The sequence below is a fragment of the Bombina bombina genome, chromosome 4 (assembly GCF_027579735.1).
Source record: "Bombina bombina isolate aBomBom1 chromosome 4, aBomBom1.pri, whole genome shotgun sequence".
Taxonomy (NCBI): domain Eukaryota; kingdom Metazoa; phylum Chordata; class Amphibia; order Anura; family Bombinatoridae; genus Bombina; species Bombina bombina.
Genome location: NC_069502.1, coordinates 31,291,373 through 31,311,372, shown reverse-complemented (window position 1 = coordinate 31,311,372; position 20,000 = coordinate 31,291,373). Strand labels below are relative to the sequence as shown.

Genomic DNA, 20,000 nt, shown 5'->3' with positions numbered 1-20,000 from the left:
ATATGATATATTACTTGTGCACATCTTATGAGAGCAGCACATCGTGAATTAGTAAGATCTACTGGTAGACAATGTGTCTAGACATCACCTGACCTCTCAAACTCACCAGTGTTTGAACCTCCACCTCATGAATTTTAAACATTGTCTGGAATTTATACTTTGATTATTTACATAAAGCTCAAGATATAAACTACTGTGCAAAAGTCTTAGCTCCTTAAACTGTGCGCAAGTGTATCTAGAAGCATTGACGCTGTTGTGAAGGCAAAGGGTGGTCACAAAAAAAAACTAAATTTATGCTTACCTGATAAATGTATTTCTTTCTTGACACGATGAGTCCACAGATCATCTAATTACTATTGGGAATATCACTCCTGTCCAGCAGGAGGCGGCAAAGAGCACCACAGCAAAGCTGTTAAATATCACCTCCCTTCTATCCATCCCCTAGTCATTTGACCAAAGTAAAGGAGAGAAAGGAAGCAACAAGGTGTAGAGGTGCCCGAGATTTATAACATAACAAAAAAAAATCCTGTCATCAAAAACAGAGCGGGCCGTGGACTCATCGTGTCAAGAAAGAAATTTATCAGGTAAGCATAAATTTAGTTTTCTTTCTAATGACACGATGAGTCCACGGATCATCTAATTACTATTGGGAATCAATACCCAAGTTAGAGGACAAAGATAAGGGAGAGACAAGACAGAAGGCACCACTGCTTGATGAACCTTTCTCTCAAAGGAAGCCTCAGCCAAGGCAAAAGTATCAAAGTTATAGAATTTTGAAAAAGTATGTAGAGAGGACCAAGTTGCAGCCTTGCAAATCTGTTCCACAAAAGCTTCATTTTTGAATGTCCAGGAAGAGGAAACAGCCCTCGTAGAATGAGCCGTAGCCTTCTCAGGAGGCTGCTGTCCAGCGGTTTCATAGGCCAAGCAAATTATACTCTTCAGCCACAAAGAAGGAAGTAGCCATAGCTTTCTGCCCCTAATGTTTCCCAGAGAAAACTACAAATAGAGCAGAAGACTGACGAAAATCCTTAGTCGCCTGTAAATAGAATTTTAGAGCACGAACCACATCTAGGTTGTGCAGAAGACATTTCTTTTTTTTTTATTATTTATTTATTTATTTGTGGCTGCCAGTGAAAAAAAAGAAGCCATTACAATTGAACATGAAATTAAATCAAAACACCACGCAGGGTGCAAACAAATATACAGCTTAAAATAAGAAAAAAAAGAAATATGATTAAATTGTATCCTTCACAATATACAGAAATATCATATAATGTAACCAAAATGTAGCTTTTTTGTTCTTTTAGCGTGGAGATATCACACAAAAAAAAACAAAGAAAATATGATAAAGCCGCCAATTCTAATAGCCCTGGCAGCTCATTTTATCATAAGCTTGGAAACAAAAACACAGTCACACAGAAACTAAAAACGACAAAAAAACAAACAAAAAAACATTATGTAAACATTGACCCTCTAAGATCTTAATTTTGGTCTACCCCTCTTCCTTCCACCGAAGGTCTCCTGCCCTATCGATTGTCTACCAAAACTATTTCCACATCTGACTTCTCCAGCATTTTCAATTGTTCTATCTATGACTCAAAACCCAATCTGCCGGAAAATCTCCTAATAATACCAAGTCAAAAAAGCAATCAGTACTTAAAAATGGGTGTAGAATTGTCTTTTGCACATCCTCTGGATAGGTTTTGATTATAGGTAGCCATCCCAGTAAAAAAAATTTGCATTCTTTTTCACTTGCCTCCCAAAGATGGAAAGATTCAAATACAATTTGCGACTGGATTTCTTTAATAAAAAATGAGAACCCAGGCATCTTTTTAGCTTTCCAATAACTTAATATTAGTTGTCTGACACGTAAAATGATTGTATTTATAATTTTACTTGATGGAACTGTACTTTGACTAGAACAATCTAACAGAAAGATATCCTCTGCTTTAAATTGTATATTTGTTGAATACAATCTATTAATCCAGAAACTCACTTTCTTCCAGAATTGTTGAATCCTAGGACAATGCCAGAACATATGTAAAATGTCTGCATTTATAAAGACACATCGCGGGCAAAAGAAATCCTGACCAGTATACATTTTAGCCATTTTCAGGGGTGTACAGTAATAATTATTAAGCAATTTCATATGGCCTTCCTTCCAGCTGGTTGGAATACGACATTTGTTTAATGATTTACAGCTGTCTTAATATAAAATAATCTATTTTGGAATCTTAGTTATCCAATTTACACATAATTTTTCCATGAGGAAATCACTTTGTTTAGCAAGCATGATACTATATAATAGTGAGATAGAGGGGGGCTTGATATGAGCAATGACCATAATTGTTCTCATCTCCGACCATGCGACCATCTCACCGCCATTCCATCCCCTAGATGATATAAAATCATAATTTATGTAAGAACTTACCTGATAAATTAATTTATTTCATATTAGCAAGAGTCCATGAGCTAGTGACGTATGGGATATACATTCCTACCAGGAGGGGCAAAGTTTCCCAAACCTCAAAATGCCTACAAATACACCCCTCACCACACCCACAAATCAGTTTAACGAATAGCCAAGAAGTGGGGTGATAAGAAAAAAAGTGCGAAAGCATAAAAAATAAGGAATTGGAATAATTGTGCTTTATACAAAAAAATCATAACCACCACAAAAAGGGTGGGCCTCATGGACTCTTGCTAATATGAAAGAAATGAATTTATCAGGTAAGTTCTTACATAAATTATGTTTTCTTTCATGTAATTAGCAAGAGTCCATGAGCTAGTGACGTATGGGATAATGACTACCCAAGATGTGGATCTTTCCACGCAAGAGTCACTAGAGAGGGAGGGATAAAATAAAGACAGCCAATTCCGCTGAAAAATAATCCACACCCAAAATAAAGTTTAAATTTTATAATGAAAAAAACTGAAAACATAAGCAGAAGATTCAAACTGAAACAGCTGCCTGAAGTACTTTTCTACCAAAAACAGCTTCAGAAGAAGAAACACATCAAAATGGTAGAATTTAGTAAAAGTATGCAAAGAAGACCAAGTTGCTGCTTTGCAAATCTGATCAACCGAAGCTTCATTCCTAAACGCCCAGGAAGTAGAAACTGACCTAGTAGAATGAGCTGTAATCCTTTGAGGCAGAGTTTTACCCGACTCGGCATAAGCATGATGAATTAAAGATTTCAACCAAGATGCCAAAGAAATGGCAGAGGCCTTCTGATCTTTCCTAGAACCGGAAAAAATAACAAATAGACTAGAAGTCTTTCGGAAATTCTTAGTAGCTTCAACATAATATTTCAAAGCTCTAACTACATCCAAAGAATGCAATGTTTTCTCCTTAGAATTCTTAGGATTAGGACATAATGAAGGAACCACAATTTCTCTACTAATGTTGTTGGAATTCACAACCTTAGGTAAAAATTCAAAAGAAGTTCGCAACACCGCCTTATCCTGATGAAAAATCAGAAAAGGAGACTCACAAGAAAGAGCAGATAATTCAGAAACTCTTCTGGCAGAAGAGATGGCCAAAAGGAACAAAACTTTCCAAGAAAGTAATTTAATGTCCAATGAATGCATAGGTTCAAACGGAGGAGCTTGAAGAGCCCCCAGAACCAAATTCAAACTCCAAGGAGGAGAAATTGACTTAATGACAGGTTTTATATGAACCAAAGCTTGTACAAAACAATGAATATCAGGAAGATTAGCAATCTTTCTGTGAAAAAGAACAGAAAGAGCAGAGATTTGTCCTTTCAAGGAACTTGCAGACAAACCTTTCTCCAAACCATCCTGAAGAAACTGTAAAATTCTCGGAATTCTAAAAGAATGCCAGGAAAAATTATGAAAAAGACACCAAGAAATATAAGTCTTCCAGACTCTATAATATATCTCCCTAGATACAGATTTACGAGCCTGTAACGTAGTATTAATCACAGAGTCAGAGAAACCTCTTTGACTAAGAATCAAGCGTTCAATCTCCATACCTTTAAATTTAAGGATTTGAGATCCTGATGGAAAAAAGGACCTTGCGACAGAAGGTCTGGTCTTAACGGAAGAGTCCACGGTTGGCAAGAGGCCATCCGGACAAGATCCGCATACCAAAACCTGTGAGGCCATGCTGGAGCTACCAGCAGAACAAACGAGCATTTCTTCAGAATCTTGGAGATCACTCTTGGAAGAAGAACTAGAGGCGGAAAGATATAAGCAGGATGATACTTCCAAGGAAGTGACAATGCATCCACTGCTTCCGCTTGAGGATCCCTGGATCTGGACAGATACCTGGGAAGTTTCTTGTTTAGATGAGAGGCCATCATATCTATTTCTGGAAGTTCCCACATTTGAACAATCTGAAGAAATACCTCTGGGTGAAGAGACCATTCGCCCGGATGCAACGTTTGGCGACTGAGATAATCCGCTTCCCAATTGTCTATACCTAGGATATGAACCGCAGAAACTAGACAGGAGCTAGAGGACTGTGAGTCCCTCCTTGATGATTGATGTAAGCCACAGATGTGACATTGTCGGTCTGAAAACAAATGAACGATTCTCTCTTTAGAAGAGGCCAAAACTGAAGAGCTCTGAAAATTGCACGGAGTTGCAAAATATTGATTGGTAATCTCACCGCCTGAGATTCCCAAACCCCTTGTGCCGTCAGAGACCCCCACACAGCTCCCCAACCTGTAAGACTTGCATCTGTTGAAATTACAGTCCAGGTCGGAAGAACAAAAGAAGCCCCCTGAACTAAACGATGGTGATCTGTCCACCACGTCAGAGAGTGTCGTACAATCGGTTTTAAAGATATTGAGATATCTTAGTGTAATCCCTGCACCATTGGTTCAGCATACAGATCTGAAGAGGTCGCATGTGAAAACGAGCAAAGGGGATCGCGTCCGATGCAGCAGTCATAAGACCTAGAATTTCCATGCATAAGGCTACCGAAGGGAATGATTGTGACTGAAGGTTTCGACAAGCTGATATCAATTTTAGACGTCTCTTGTCTGTCAAAGATAGAGTCATGGACACTGAATCTATCTGGAAACCCAAAAAGGTTACCCTTGTCTGAGGAATCAATGAACTTTTTAGTAAATTGATCCTCCAACCATGATCTTGCAGAAACAACATAAGTCGATTCGTATGAGATTCTGCTAAATGTGAAGACTGAGCAAGTACCAAGATATCGTCCAAATAAGGAAATACCACAATACCCTGTTCTCTGATTACAGACAGAAGGGCACAGAGAACCTTTGTAAAAATTCTTGGAGCTGTTGCTAGGCCAAACGGCAGAGCCACAAACTGGTAATGCTTGTCTAGGAAAGAGAATCTCAGAAACTGATAGTGATCTGGATGAATCGGAATATGCAGATATGCATCCTGTAAATCTATTGTAGACATATAATGCCCTTGCTGAACAAAAGGCAGGATAGTCCTTACAGTTACCATTTTGAATGTTGGTATCCTTGCATAACGATTCAATATTTTTAGATCCAGAACTGGTCTGAAGGAATTCTCCTTCTTTGGTACAATGAAGAGATTTGAATAAAACCCCAGCCCCTGTTCCAGAACTGGAACTGGCATAATTACTCCAGCCAACTCTAGATCTGAAACACATTTCAGAAATGCTTGAGCCTTCGCTGGATTTACTGGGACACGGGAAAGAAAAAATCTCTTTGCAGGAGGTCTTATCTTGAAACCAATTCTGTACCCTTCTGAAACAATGTTCTGAATCCAAAGATTGTGAACAGAATTGATCCAAATTTCTTTGAAAAAACGTAATCTGCCCCCTACCAGCTGAGCTGGAATGAGGGCCGCACTTTCATGTGGACTTAGGAGCTGGCTTTGATTTTCTAAAAGGCTTGGATTTATTCCAGACTGGAGATGGTTTCCAAACTGATACCGCTCCTGAGGATGAAGGATCAGGCTTTTGTTCCTTGTTGTGACGAAAGGAACGAAAACGATTATTTGACCTGAATTTACCTTTAGACTTTTTATCCTGAGGTAAAAAAGTTCCTTTCCCTCCAGTAACAGTTGAGATAATAGAATCCAACTGAGAACCAAATAATTTATTACCCTGGAAAGAAAGGGAAAGCAAAGTAGACTTAGAAGACATATCAGCATTCCAAGTTTTAAGCCATAAAGCTCTTCTAGCTAAAATAGCTAGAGACATATACCTGACATCAACTCTAATGATATCAAAGATGGCATCACAAATAAAATTATTAGCATGTTGAAGCAGAATAATAATGCTATGAGAATTATGATCTGTAACTTGTTGCGCTAAAGCTTCCAACCAAAAAGTTGAAGCTGCAGCAACATCCGCTAAAGATATAGCAGGTCTAAGAAGATTACCTGAACACAAATAAGCTTTTCTTAGAAAGGATTCAATTTTCCTATCTAAAGGATCCTTAAAGGAAGTACCATCTGCTGTAGGAATAGTAGTACGCTTAGCAAGAGTAGAGACAGCCCCATCAACCTTAGGGATTTTGCCCCAAAACTCTAATCTGTCAGATGGCACAGGATATAATTGCTTAAAACGTTTAGAAGGAGTAAATGAATTACCCAAATTATTCCATTCTCTGGAAATTACTTCAGAAATAGCACCAGAAACAGGAAAAACTTCTGGAATAACTACAGGAGATTTAAAAACCTTATCTAAACGTTTAGATTTAGTATCAAGAGGACCAGAATCCTCTATTTCTAATGCAATTAGGACTTCTTTAAGTAAAGAACGAATAAATTCCATTTTAAATAAATATGAAGATTTATCAGCATCAACCTCCGAGACAGAATCCTCTGAACCAGAAGAACCATTATCAGAATCAGAATGATGATGTTCATTTAAAAATTCATCTGAACAATGAAGTTTTAAAAGACTTTTTATGTTTACTAGAAGGAGGAATAACAGACATAGCCTTCATAATGGATTTAGAAACTAAATCTCTTATGTTATCAGGAACACTCTGAGTATTAGATGTTGATGGAACAGCAACAGGTAATGGAACTTTACTAAAGGAAATATTATCTGCATTAACAAGTTTGTCATGACATTCAATACAAACAACAGCTGGAGGAACAGCTACCAAAAGTTTACAGCAGTTACACTTAGCTTTGGCAGCTCCAGCACCAGGCAGCGATTTTCCAGAAGTATCTTCTGACTCAGTTGCAACGTGGGACATCTTGCAATATGTAATAGAAAAAACAACATATAAAGCAAAATTAATCAAATTCCTTAAATGACAGTTTCAGGAATGGGAAAAAATGCCAGTGAACAAGCTTCTAGCAACCAGAAGCAATAAATAATGAGACTTAAATAATGTGGAGACGAAAGTGACGCCCATATTTTTTTAGCGCCAAATAAGACGCCCACATTATTTTGCGCCTAAATGCTTTTGGCGCCAAAAATTATGCCACATCCGGAACGCCGACACTTTTGGCGCAAAAGAACGTAAAAAATGACGCAACTTCCGGCGACACGTATGACGCCGGAAACAGAAAAAAAATTTTGCGCCAAAAAAGTCTGCGCCAAGAATGACGCAATAAAATGAAGCATTTTCAGCCCCCGCAAGCCTAACAGCCCACAGGGAAAAAGTCAAATTTTAAGGTAAGAAAAAAATGATTGATTCAAATGAATTATCCCAAATATGAAACTGACTGTCTGAAAATAAGGAATGTTGAACATCCTGAGTCAAGGCAAATAAATGTTTGAATACATATATTTAGAACTTTATAAAAAAGTGCCCAACCATAGCTTAGAGTGTCACAAAAAATAAGACTTACCCCAGGACACTCATCTACATGTTGTAGAAAGCCAAACCAGTACTGAAATGAAAATCAGTAGAGGTAATGGTATATATATATATATATATATATATATATATATATATATAAGAGTATATCGTCGATCTGAAAAGGGAGGTAAGAGATTAATCTCTACGACCAATAACAGAGAACCTATGAAATAGACCCCGTAGAAGGAGATCATTGAATTCAAATAGGCAATACTCTCTTCACATCCCTCTGACATTCACTGCACGCTGAGAGGAAAACCGGGTTCCAACCTGCTGCGGAGCGCATATCAACGTAGAATCTAGCACAAACTTACTTCACCACCTCCATAGGAGGCAAAGTTTGTAAAAACTGATTTGTGGGTGTGGTGAGGGGTGTATTTGGAGGCATTTTGAGGTTTGGGAAACTTTGCCCCTCCTGGTAGGAATGTATATCCCATACGTCACTAGCTCATGGACTCTTGCTAATTACATGAAAGAAATGATGCACTTGAAGATAGGGATAGAAGTTGTTACTTGATAGATAAAATTGAGCTTTCAAATTATCAAAAGAGATTATTTGACGCTCTTCCGTTAAAAATTGCGATATTAACTTAAGATCTTTATTAAACCATTCTCTGAATACCTGCTGATTATTTCCAGGGGGAAATTCGGGGTTGCCTATTAAAGGCAAATAATCTGAAAAGGAGTAATCTAGACCTATAAGGGAACATATTTTTTGCCAAGCGAGAACTACATTATTTACTGATATTAAACCTTTTACATTATGCGGTATTTCTTTTGGTTGAATATGTAATAGGGCTTTGAGAGAAAAGGGTATTCTCTATTTCTAATGTTGAGAACCAGCTTGTTTCTATAAGCCAATCAAGCGCAATTTTACCCAAAGCTGCAAGATTATAAAACGCTATATTGGGTAAAGCTAGCCCGGCTGCTTCGCGAGGTTGCATCAATTTTTCTAATGCAATTCGTGATTTTTTATTATGCCAAATAAATTGTGAGAAACTAGAATTTAATTTCCGTATATCTGCTTTATTTAGAATCAAGGGCAAATTCTGTAAAAGAAAAAGAAGCCGGGGAAAAATTATTGTCTTAAGATTCACTCTTGCAGTCAACGATAATGGAAGAGCAGCCCAGAGTTTCAGATCGGCATATATTTTCTGAAATAACGGGAAAAAATTAAGGCCATACCATCTTACAGGATTTATATGAAGATATATTCCCAGATATCTAAGAGCATCTACCTCCTTGAATTCCAGATTGTCTGCAACATAGCTTGTTTTATATAACCACATCATTTCGCTTTTATTATAATTCACTTTATAACCGGAGAATGAACTAAAAAAGTTCAGGCAATCTATCACACTCGGTATAGCCCTGAGTAAATTGTATAGAAAGATTAGTATATCATCTGCGTATAATAGAGTTTTAAGAACAGTCTTACCGATAGAAATACCTTCTAACGTATCCCGTAACCTTATAGCAAGAGGTGCTAGGTTAAACAGAAGGGGGGGACAAGGGACACCCTTGTCTTGTACCTTTTTTCAGTCTTATCCCTGGGGTGAGATTATTATTAATTAGGAGATAAGATATTGGAGACTGGTAGATATTACGAACAAACCGAACAAAATCAATTTTAAACCCAAACTTTTCAAGAGTCTGAAATAGGTATTCCCATTCTATGGAATCAAATGCTTTAACAGCGTCAAGGGTTAAAAGTGCGCACTCATATTTAAAATGTAAACCTGAATTTTGGCGAATATTCCATATGTAGTCTAATAAGGTTGTCACTTTCCGTATATTTTTAGAGACATTTCTGGAAGCCATAAATCCTGATTGATCTGGATGTATTACTTCAGCAAGACACAACATTAATCTAGATGCTAAGATAGAGGATAGTATTTTATAGTCCGCATTAAGTACGGAGATTGGTCTGTAAGACCCTGGATCCTCATCTCTTTGATCCTTAAAAAGGGAAAAGATGCAATAAGCAGCCGCAAAGTATTCTGAAGGTATGTTCCCATTTCTATAATAACTATTAAACACTTTTTCTAAGGTAGGTTTAATTTCTTCTGCGAGTATTTTATTTTTTACTCTGCAGGCAAACAATCCGGCCCAGCAGCTTTATTTAACTTAGCCTTATCAATTGCTTCCGCTATCTCGTTTGCTGAGATGGGGACATTAAGTCTTTCCAAAAGATCTTGTGGGATTTTTATTTGAGACCAGATTTTTTCCTGATTCTGTACATGATTGGTACTCTGCGTATATAGTTTTTGATAACAGAAATAATGTTTTGTTAATATCAGATACTCCCGTATATCTTTTGTCTTGATCTCTGATTGCTAGTATATAATTTTTTTTCTTTCTACCCTTGACTAGTTTAGCAAGAAATTTAGCTGAATAACCATAATGTCCCTTGAAACGAAGGTTTAGTTTTGTCTCTACTTCTAAGGATTTTTGTTTAAAAAAAAACATCCCTTTCCTGTCTAGCGCAAGAATACTTTTTCCAAAAAAAACGAGTTGGGTCCCCAACGTATTTCTGATAACTATTCTTAACCTGTTTAGCAAGTTGGATTTCTCTCATTTTATCTTTGCGCTTTTTTTTTTTTTTTTTTTTTTTTTTAACACATATAGGCCTTAATTTCTCCCCTTAAATACGCCTTGGAAGCTTCCCAGAAAGTTTCAATTTTCTGAAAGTATGCTATGTTAAAAGTACAATAATCTTTCCATTTCTGTTTTAACCATAAATTAAATCTAATATTCTTGTGCATATACCGAGGAAAAACGATAGTTAAATTTATTGTTGCCTTAACTTTCTGCAGAGAGAGAGATTCAGTGACTAATAAATAATCTATTCTTGAAAATGTTCTGTATTTTTTGGATTCGCAAGTAAATACACGCTGGTCTGGATTTTGAAGTCTCCAGACGTCAATTAGTTTAAACTGATAGCAGAATTTTTTCATATATTTAGCTTGCTTGTTGTATACCGCTATGTTTTTTTTTTTTGAGAATCTATCTAACTCAGGACAAAACGAGAGATTAAAATCACCACCTATCACGAGATTGTCTGATATGAAAGGTAATAGCTTACTCTTCAGCTTTTCCCAGAAATCTTTAGAGAAAATATTCGGCGCATAGATATTGCAAAAGACAAATCTTATCCCCTTTATTTGTACTTGTAGAAGTATATACCTTGCCTCCTGATCTACTTCCGCCTGTATTATTTGGTATGGTAGATTTTTATTTAACAGTATTGCGACCCCTAATCTCCTACCACTACATGGGGTAGCAATAACTTTGCCTATCCATCTGCATCTCAGTTTGGGAATCTCAACATCCTTTAAATAGGTTTCCTGTATAAATGCTACACTGGGGTTCCAGCGAACCTAATTTTTTCCATTATCACCTTACGTTTAATTGGATTAGTAATACCCCCCACGTTCCAGGATAAAATCGTAAAATTTCCTATTACTTCAAGCATAATAAAATAGGATACAAAGTCTTAAACCAATTACAATCCCAAGTATCTCTGTCTTTCCATTCGATTCTATTATAAGATCGAGTTTCTAACAATCCAAACTCTTACCCGGTAAAATACTACTATAACCCCTAATCTATGCAGGGAGCCATACAAATATCATTATAACATAGGAAAGTCTAGATAGAGATCCATATAAAAAGTCACCCTCAGTGAATAATTCATTCCAGTTTATGAATATTTTTTTCAAGGACGTACCACTAAGAGAGGTCAAAAAAAAAAAAAAAAAAAATAGTAGAAAGTTAAAATAAAACTCTTCACATTCACTCCTCTATCTTAATAGTAAAAATCTATAGTCTGAGAGTTACTATCTCACTTGATTATCATTTGGAATCGCTGTATTCTCTTGCTTTAGCGGGCTCAGTGAACATAAGCTTATTGCCATTGTCATCCACTATAATTTTAGCTTTAATTATGCTTTAATACCCTTATTTATCATAATCGTGCATATGGGAGACATAGCTTTTCTTTTTTGAACTGTCTCGTTAGAAAAATCTTGAAATAACATAACTCTTATCATTTATGGTAAAAGTATCAAATTTATTGTATAGTCTCAGCATTTCCACTTTATCCTGATACTTAAGTAATTTAAATATACATGTCCTATTTCTAACTAGGCCACTATCAAAGATTTTTTTGTTCCTAACCTATGTGCCCTTTCAACGGACAAAGGTAAGGCTTGCGGGGGAAACCCTAAAGCCAGGGGTAGCGTTAGGGAGGTAAATTCAATCAGATTGTCATATTCTACAGTTTCAGGGATACCTAAAATCCTTATATTATTACGTCTGGAGCGATCCTCTTGATCCTCCAGACGAGCTTCCATATTTTGGATTATGGACTGTTTGGATAGGATATTTTCTTGTTAACCATATCTTCTAAAGCAGATATTCTATCCTCTGCGTCCGCCATCCTAGTAGCGAATTGTTTATCTTCTTGATTAAGAGTGTTAAGTTCACTAGAAATACCACTTAACTCCCTTTTAATTATGTCAAATTGTGGTGAAAAGAGATTACTAATCTGTATTAATAATGACCGATTATCATTTGATATAGACAATATTTCACTGGAGTCAGAACTTCTATCAGCCCCCTTATTATTATTTTTTTCCTTAGATTTGGCAGGCATTTTAGAAGGGTGTTGTGTGAAATATCTTTCTAAAGACATACAGATTCAGCAAATGTGCCAACAAGAGAAGAAAAAGAAAAAACAAAAAAAAAAAAAAAAAAAAACCAACTTGTGTAAAAAATTAAATCTAATGACAATGTATCTTGTGATCCGTGTTGATCACTTCTATCAATTTGTGAACAGTACTCAGGTATTTATAGTGGGGTGTAGAAATATCCTATAATAAAAAATGTGGTTACACCATTTAAGTGTTCAGTCAAAGACATTTGACTATTTAAAGTGATGTTTAGAATAGATCCCCCAATAAGTACTTTGGGAGGTTTATATGAAAAAATTAGTGAACTGCCTGTATCAGGCCTTGACAGTGTAAAAAAGGCCTGCCCAATAAATAATGATGCTGGGGTGACATGTAAACAGTTAGTAAACAGACCATAAACATAACATTGTATGAAGATACATTTTAGCATATCCATCAGATAGATTCTTTATCCCCCCCCATTTTTATTTTTTTTCCACCTTTTTCTATTTTTCCCCTTTCCCTTTTTAGTGGGTTCAAAACTTTATAAGTACAGAAATAGAGCAGATAAGACATTTCTTATTAGAAGAAGGATTAGGCCATTAATCAGGAGATGGTTGTTCCTTCTTTATGTTCCGATCTGAAACTACTTTAGGAAGAAAACCCAATTTATTACACAAAACAACCTTATCCGAGTGAAAGATAAGATAAGGAGACTCATGCTGTAAAGCCAAGAGTTCAGAGACTCTACGAGCAGAAGAAATAGCAACAAGAAACAAAACCTTCCAAGATAACAACTTAATATCTAAGGAATGCATAGGTTCAAAAGGAGCCTGCTAAAGAACCTTAAGAACAAGATTAAGACTCCAGGGAGGAGTAACAGGTTTGAACACAGGCCTGATTCTGACCAAGGCCTGACAGAACGATTGAACATCTGGTACCTCTGCCAGACGTTCATGTAACAAAATAGATAAGGCAGAAATTTGACCTTTCAAGGAGCTGAAAAACCACGCTTAGATAAAATTAAGCTTTCAATCTCCAAGCAGTCAGCTTCAGAGAAACTAGATTTGGATGAAGGAAGAGCTCTTGAAGAAGAAGGTCCTTTCTAAGAGAAGTTTCCCAGGAGGGAGAGGTGACATCTCCACTAGGTCTGCATACCAAATCCTGCAAGGCCACACCGGTGCAATTAGAATCACTGACGCCCTCTCTTGCTTGATCCAAGCAATGACCCGAGGAAGGAGAGCGAATGGAGGATTCAAATTCCAAGGAACTGCCAGAGCATCTATCAGAACCACCTGAGGGTCCCTGGACCTCGACCCGTACCTCGGGAGCTTGGCATTCTGACGAGATGCCATGAGATCTAGATCTGGCTGTCCCCATTTGAGAATCAAGTTGGAAAATACTTACAGGATGCAATTCCCATTCCCCCGGGTGAAAGGTCTGCTCAGAAAATCTGCTTCCCAATTGTCCACTCCTGGAATGTGGATCGCAGATAGACAACAGTTGTGGGTCTCCGCCCACTGAATAATCTTGGACACCTCTTTCATGGCCAAAGAACTCAGAGTTCCACCCTGATGGTTGACGTAAGCCACTAAGTTTATGTTGTCCGACTGAAATCTGATAAACTGGGCAGAAGCTTACTGAGGCCAGGTCAGAAGAGCATTAAAGATTGCTCTTCGCTCTAGAATGGTTATGGGGAGAACAGATTCTTCCCAAGTTCATGTCCCCTGAGCCCTTAAAAGGTCCCAGACTGCTCCTCAACCTGTCAGGCTGGTGTCCGTAGTCACTATCACCCAGGTAGGTCTGTGAAAACAGGTTCCCTGGGAGAGATGATCCTGAGACAACCACCAAGGAAGAGAATATCTCGTCATCTGATCCAAATGAATTCGGAGACAGATCCACGTAATCCCCATTCCACTGTCTGAGCATGCATAACTGCAGAGGTCTGAGATGGAAATGAGCAAAAGGAATAATATCCATGGCGGCTACCATGAGACCGATTACCTCCATACATTGAGCCACTGATGGCTGAGGAGAGGACTGGAGAGAGAGTCAAGATTAGAAAATCTTGAATTTTCTGACCTCCGTCAGAAATATTTTCATCAAAACGGAATCTATTATGGTTCCCAAAAAGACTACCCTTGTAGATGGAATTAAGGAACTCTTTTCCAGATTCACCTTTCAACCGTGAGAGCGCAGGAAGGATACAAGCATCTCCGTGTGGGAACTTGCTAGATGAAAAGACTGGGCCTGAACCAGAATGTCGTTCAGATAAGGCGCCACTGCAATACCCTGTAACCGAAGCACTGTCAACAGAGATTGCAGAACCTTTAAAAAAAATCTGGGAGCTGTAGCTAGTCCGAAAGGAAGAGCCACAAACTAAGTGTTTGTGGAGAAAAGCAAATCTCAGAAACTTGTGATGATCCCTGTGGATGGGAACATGAAGGTCCGCATCCTTTAAATCTACCGTTGTCATAAATTAACCCTCTTGAACTAAGGAAAGAATGGAACAAATAGTTTCCATTTTGAAGGACGCTACTCTGAGGAATTTGTTTAGACTCTTGAGATCCAAGATTGGTCTGAAGGTTCCCTCTTTCTTGGGAACCACAAACAGACTGGAGTAAAATCCCAGACCCTGCTCCTGTACTGGAACAGGAACTATCACTCCCATTTCGGATAGATCCCGAACACAACGTAAGAACGCCACTTTTTATCTGGTCTACAGATAATCTTGAGAGAAGAAATCTGCCCCTGGGGGGAAAGGTCTTGAATTCTAAACAATATGCTGCCGCATTAGTGACGGTAGCAATGTACACAGCTGGCTGCAATTGTAAGCCCTGTTGCACATACATCCTTTTGAGTAAACCCTCTAACTTCTTGTCCATAGGGTCTTTGAACCCACAACTATCCTCTATGGAAATAGATCTCTTAGCTAAGGTGGAAACGGTTCCTTCCACCTTGGGAACTGTTTTCCAAGCCTCCTTAATTAATAAATGGAGGTATTCCAGGTTAAACTTGAATAAAATTACTTCAGTTAAATGAATTACACAGTCTGAAATCTTTTCCTCAGATACTACCGAAGAATCTTCCTCTTCAGGTCTCAGGGAAAAAACATTCTAAAAACTTATTCAATGATGTAACACAATTCCTCTTGCGCCAGCCCTGCAGCATGGAGAAAAAATGACAAGGTAACTCCAAAAGCAGATTGAGATGAAGCGCAGGGCACTGCCTGTGAGCGCTATAATATTGGGACACTTAAGGTTCAATTTATGCCGCAAATTTCTCCTCAACAGATTATTTAACAGTATCTGCCTTAAAAAGGAGTTGGCACAGAAAAAGGAAATTTATGCTTACCTGATAAATTTATTTCTTTTTCGATACAATGAGTCCACGGATTTCATCCTTAATTGTGGTATTACGCCTCCTGGTCAGCAGGAGGAGGCAAAGAGCACAACAGCAGAGCTGTATATATAGCTCCTCCCTTCCCTCCCACTCCAGTCATTCGACCGAAGTTAGGAAGAGAAAGAAAAAGCCAAGGTGCAGAGGTGTCTGAAGTTGAACAAAAAATATAATAACCTGTCTCATAGAACAGGGCGGGCCGTGGACTCATCGTATAGAAAAATCAATAAATCAGGTAAGAATAAATTTCCTTTTCTTTTTCAAGATACAATGAGTCCACGGATTTCATCCTTACTTGTGGGATACAATACCAAAGCTACAGTACACGGATGAAACGGGAGGGACATGACAGGGAACTTAAACGGAAGGCACCACTGCTTGAAGAACCTTTCTCCCAAAAAACAACAACTTCAACCGAGGCAAAGGTATCGAATTTATAAAATCCTTAGTAGCTTGTAAGTAGAACTTGAAGCATGGACTACATTTGAATAATGAAGCAGACATTCCTTCTGAGAAGGAGGATTAAAACACAAAGATGGAACAACAACATCATAATAAATATTCTTTCTGAAACAACCATAGAAAGAAACCAGGATTACAACATAACACTACCTTATCCGCATGAAAAATAAGGTAAGGAGAATTATATAGAAATGCTGAAAACTCAGATACTCATCGAGTAAATGAAATAGTAACAGGAAATAAAACTTTCCAAGATAATAACTCAATAGCTATGGAATACATAGATACAATGGAACCTCTGGAGGAACCCTAAGATCTAAATTCAAGCTCCATGGAGGAGCAAGAGGTCTAAACACAGGTCTGACCCTAATGAGAGCCTGACAAAAAGACAGAACATCTGAGACATGTGCCAGACACATGTGTAACAAAATAGACAAAACAGAGATCCAACCCTTTAGGGAACTCACTGAAGAAAACTACTCCAATCCTTAGAGAGAAGATAAAAATCGTGGGAATCCTAACTCTAATCCATGAGTAACCTTCAAATTCACACCAAGAAAAGTATTTACACCCTAGAGTAAGGTAAATCTTCCTAGTTACAGACTTACATGCCTGAAACAAAGTAAGTACGACCGAACCAGAGAATTCCTGCTTGCATAGGATCAAGAGTCCAATCTCCAATCCAACAGCTTCAGAGAAACTAGACCTGGATGAGAGAAAAAAAAATCAGAAATAAAAAAGGTATACATGGATATGAAACACATGAAGTTACCACCAAAGAAATGGACTTGTAAGGAACCGCAGAACACCGCCTGTGGGACACAGTTATTTTTGGACACTATAGTAAAAATTTGTGGCAAGGGTAGACGGTGTCACCAAACTCCTAATAGTCATCGTTTTAGGAGTATTACCACAAAAATAAACACATGAAAAAAACATTAGTGTCTCTTTAAATATTAAAAGCAACTTCACATTTTATGCGCTCCTGTCCTGTTCAAAATCATTAAAGAATGAATGGAACAAAACAACAGGATCGTTACTGGCCTTTCACATGTTAAAAGCCATTTTATTTATGTGAGTGTTTGCCACATGAAAGATCGATAATACAACTAGTAGTAATGCCTTTATTGTCACGTTTGTTCAAATTACAAAGTAGCAGATACTGCAATTTCTATTACACTTCCAAATTGCTCCAATCAGACCCCATGTAACAGTGCTAACAGCACCTTCTCAGCCGTAACGATCACTAAGTGTATGAAAAACTCTTTGCTCCGATCTATAATGGAAGCTTAGAGAGTAGAAGTGACGTGACTACTCCCCTCGTGGGCGTAACGGACGCCATCTCCCAGCATCCCATAACAGACTGTGCCCAGAGACATATCCAAACAGCCTAAAAAGGCGCCAAAGAAACTCCGCCCCTCGTGGGGTGACAGGACTCCAACTCATGCGCATGACTAAGTGGGCTTACCACGAAACGTTGCTGCTTTTAATGTAACCACAATAAAAGTTTATATCAAGAAACTGGTGCTGGTGTCACTACAAGCATACTATTGCTATCCAGGGGACATTGCAGCTGCCCCCCACACCGTGCATCATTGGACACTGATAGTGCTGTATACCCCCCTATTGGAACAGGACTCCAACTCATGGCACCTTTGATTGATTGTGCCAAGAGCCAAACAACAGGGACAAAAAAAACGGTGTGTGTATCTGACTCAGCCCATCATTGGCGTCAAAGAGCTCAAATTCCCGGTCGCCATTAGGATCCTATAGATCAGGCACCGGGAGATATACTAAGCGCAAATTTGAGTCAAGTCTGCTACCGGATGTCAGGTAGCACAATCACTGCACACACAAATAAAGTTAGTCCCCTCCCTGTCAGCATATGTAATGTCCAGACCACCGGGAGCACAGAACATTGTGTGACTAGCCATACCGTCTCATTCCAGTGTAAATCCAAACTGCACGGCAGGGATGTCGCTAGTTTCTCTTTTGCTGGGCTCTGCTTGGAACGGACCACCTATCCTATCTTGTATGTGTTGGGCAGCAAAAATAGTGCTCACTTCCATCTGAGAGAGCGTACCCCAGAAACAAAGTTAGCACGTACCTCTAAAGCTGTGCGACAGCATGGCAGTCCAGCAGGTTTTCAGAGGTCCTCTCCCTCTCATAGCCCTGTGGACAAACAACAGCCTGAGTTAAAAGTGCTTAGGCTATCTGTATTAGGGCAGCAACAGGTATAGGAGGCGCAGTGAGAATTTATGTCCCACCAGTTCCTATTGTTTTAAAGCCACCAAATGCTTCTCTTTTAACTGAAGAGATTGATCTGGTCTAGGCTACACCCCAGAACAAAATAGCACTCACTGGCACTACTTTAAAAATAATAAACTCTTGATTGAAGAATCTTCACTAACACCTCACTTTGCCAGCTCCTATCTAACTAATACAGGCAAAGAGAATGACTGGAGTGGGAGGGAAGGGAGGAGCTATATATACAGCTCTTCTGTCGTGCTCTTTGCCTCCTCCTGCTGACCAGGAGGCGTAATACCACAAATAAGGATGAAATCCGTGGAATCATCGTATCTTGAAAAAGAAAAGTCTATCTGAACAACCTAACGTTCTCCCATAGATGAACAGAAAAGATTGTGTATCCACATCGGCATCTGAGCATTAACTTTACAAAGGGCATCTGGCATGACCTCTTGTTCCCAAAAATGAATAATCAAATAAACATTTTACATTTTTTATTAAAAATTTAAAACATAAAAAAAAACGTTACTATGTCTTTAAATGTTAAAACGTCACATTTTATTTTTGCGTGTAGAGGAAAGGTTAACGGTACTCAAATGTAGAAGAAAGTCCCTACACCTCAGCTTAACTTTTGCTGAGGTGTCTAACAGTCCCTCTGACACCAGATATCTCTCTGCAGCCAAAAGTCCGGACTCAGCATTGTAGTGCTGTCCAGTTCTCACGCAGCTCACTAAACACTGCCCTTATCCTTCCGATACTAGCAGGAAGTAAACATTGAAAAATAAGTGTATAAGCAGAGTGCGCAAGCCAAAATGGTGCCACTCGAAGCTCCGCCCATCATGGGCGTTATCAAGGCAAAAGCCTGGTCGCCATTATTATTGCAACAGATCCCTTTGAAAAAGTTAAGCCACCGATAGTAAAATAAACAGACTAAGTCTGGAGCCAAAATGGGTCTGTCCCTTGTTAGCCAGCAGCTTAGCCCTCTAAGAAAAACAAAACATTCACCTCATACTGAGCCATTTCCTCTTTTCTTACACAGACCTAGAGATATAAGCTCATAGTGAAAAAGCCTGCTAAGAAGGTGCTGTCAAAAAAAAATTCTCCTCCTCTACAAAAAGGAGTCTATGTCCCATAAATTAAAGTGCTCCACTTCTTCTGAGATCTTACCCCAGACCCAGAATAAAAAGTCAGCACTTACCTTTTTAATTCTGCCAGACAGCAAGGCAGCTCAGCTGGTTTAAAAAGGTTCTCTCCCTCCCATAGCCCTGTGGAAAAAGATGGAGCCTGAGTTAAGGTTGCTTAAGCTATCAGGATTAGGGCAGCATAAATATATGGGAGGCGCATTGAGAATTATGTCCCACAAGTTCCCATTGCTCTAAAGTCACCACTGCTCTACTGAAGAGACTGATATGGACTACGGCTA

At 38.5% G+C, this 20,000-nt stretch overlaps 1 protein-coding gene across 3 annotated transcripts in view; it reads right to left on the bottom strand.

Moving 5' to 3' along the window:
* CAD (carbamoyl-phosphate synthetase 2, aspartate transcarbamylase, and dihydroorotase) overlaps positions 1-20,000 on the bottom strand; it is a 290,191-nt gene that overhangs the window by 113,605 nt on the left and 156,586 nt on the right. The window lies entirely within an intron of this gene.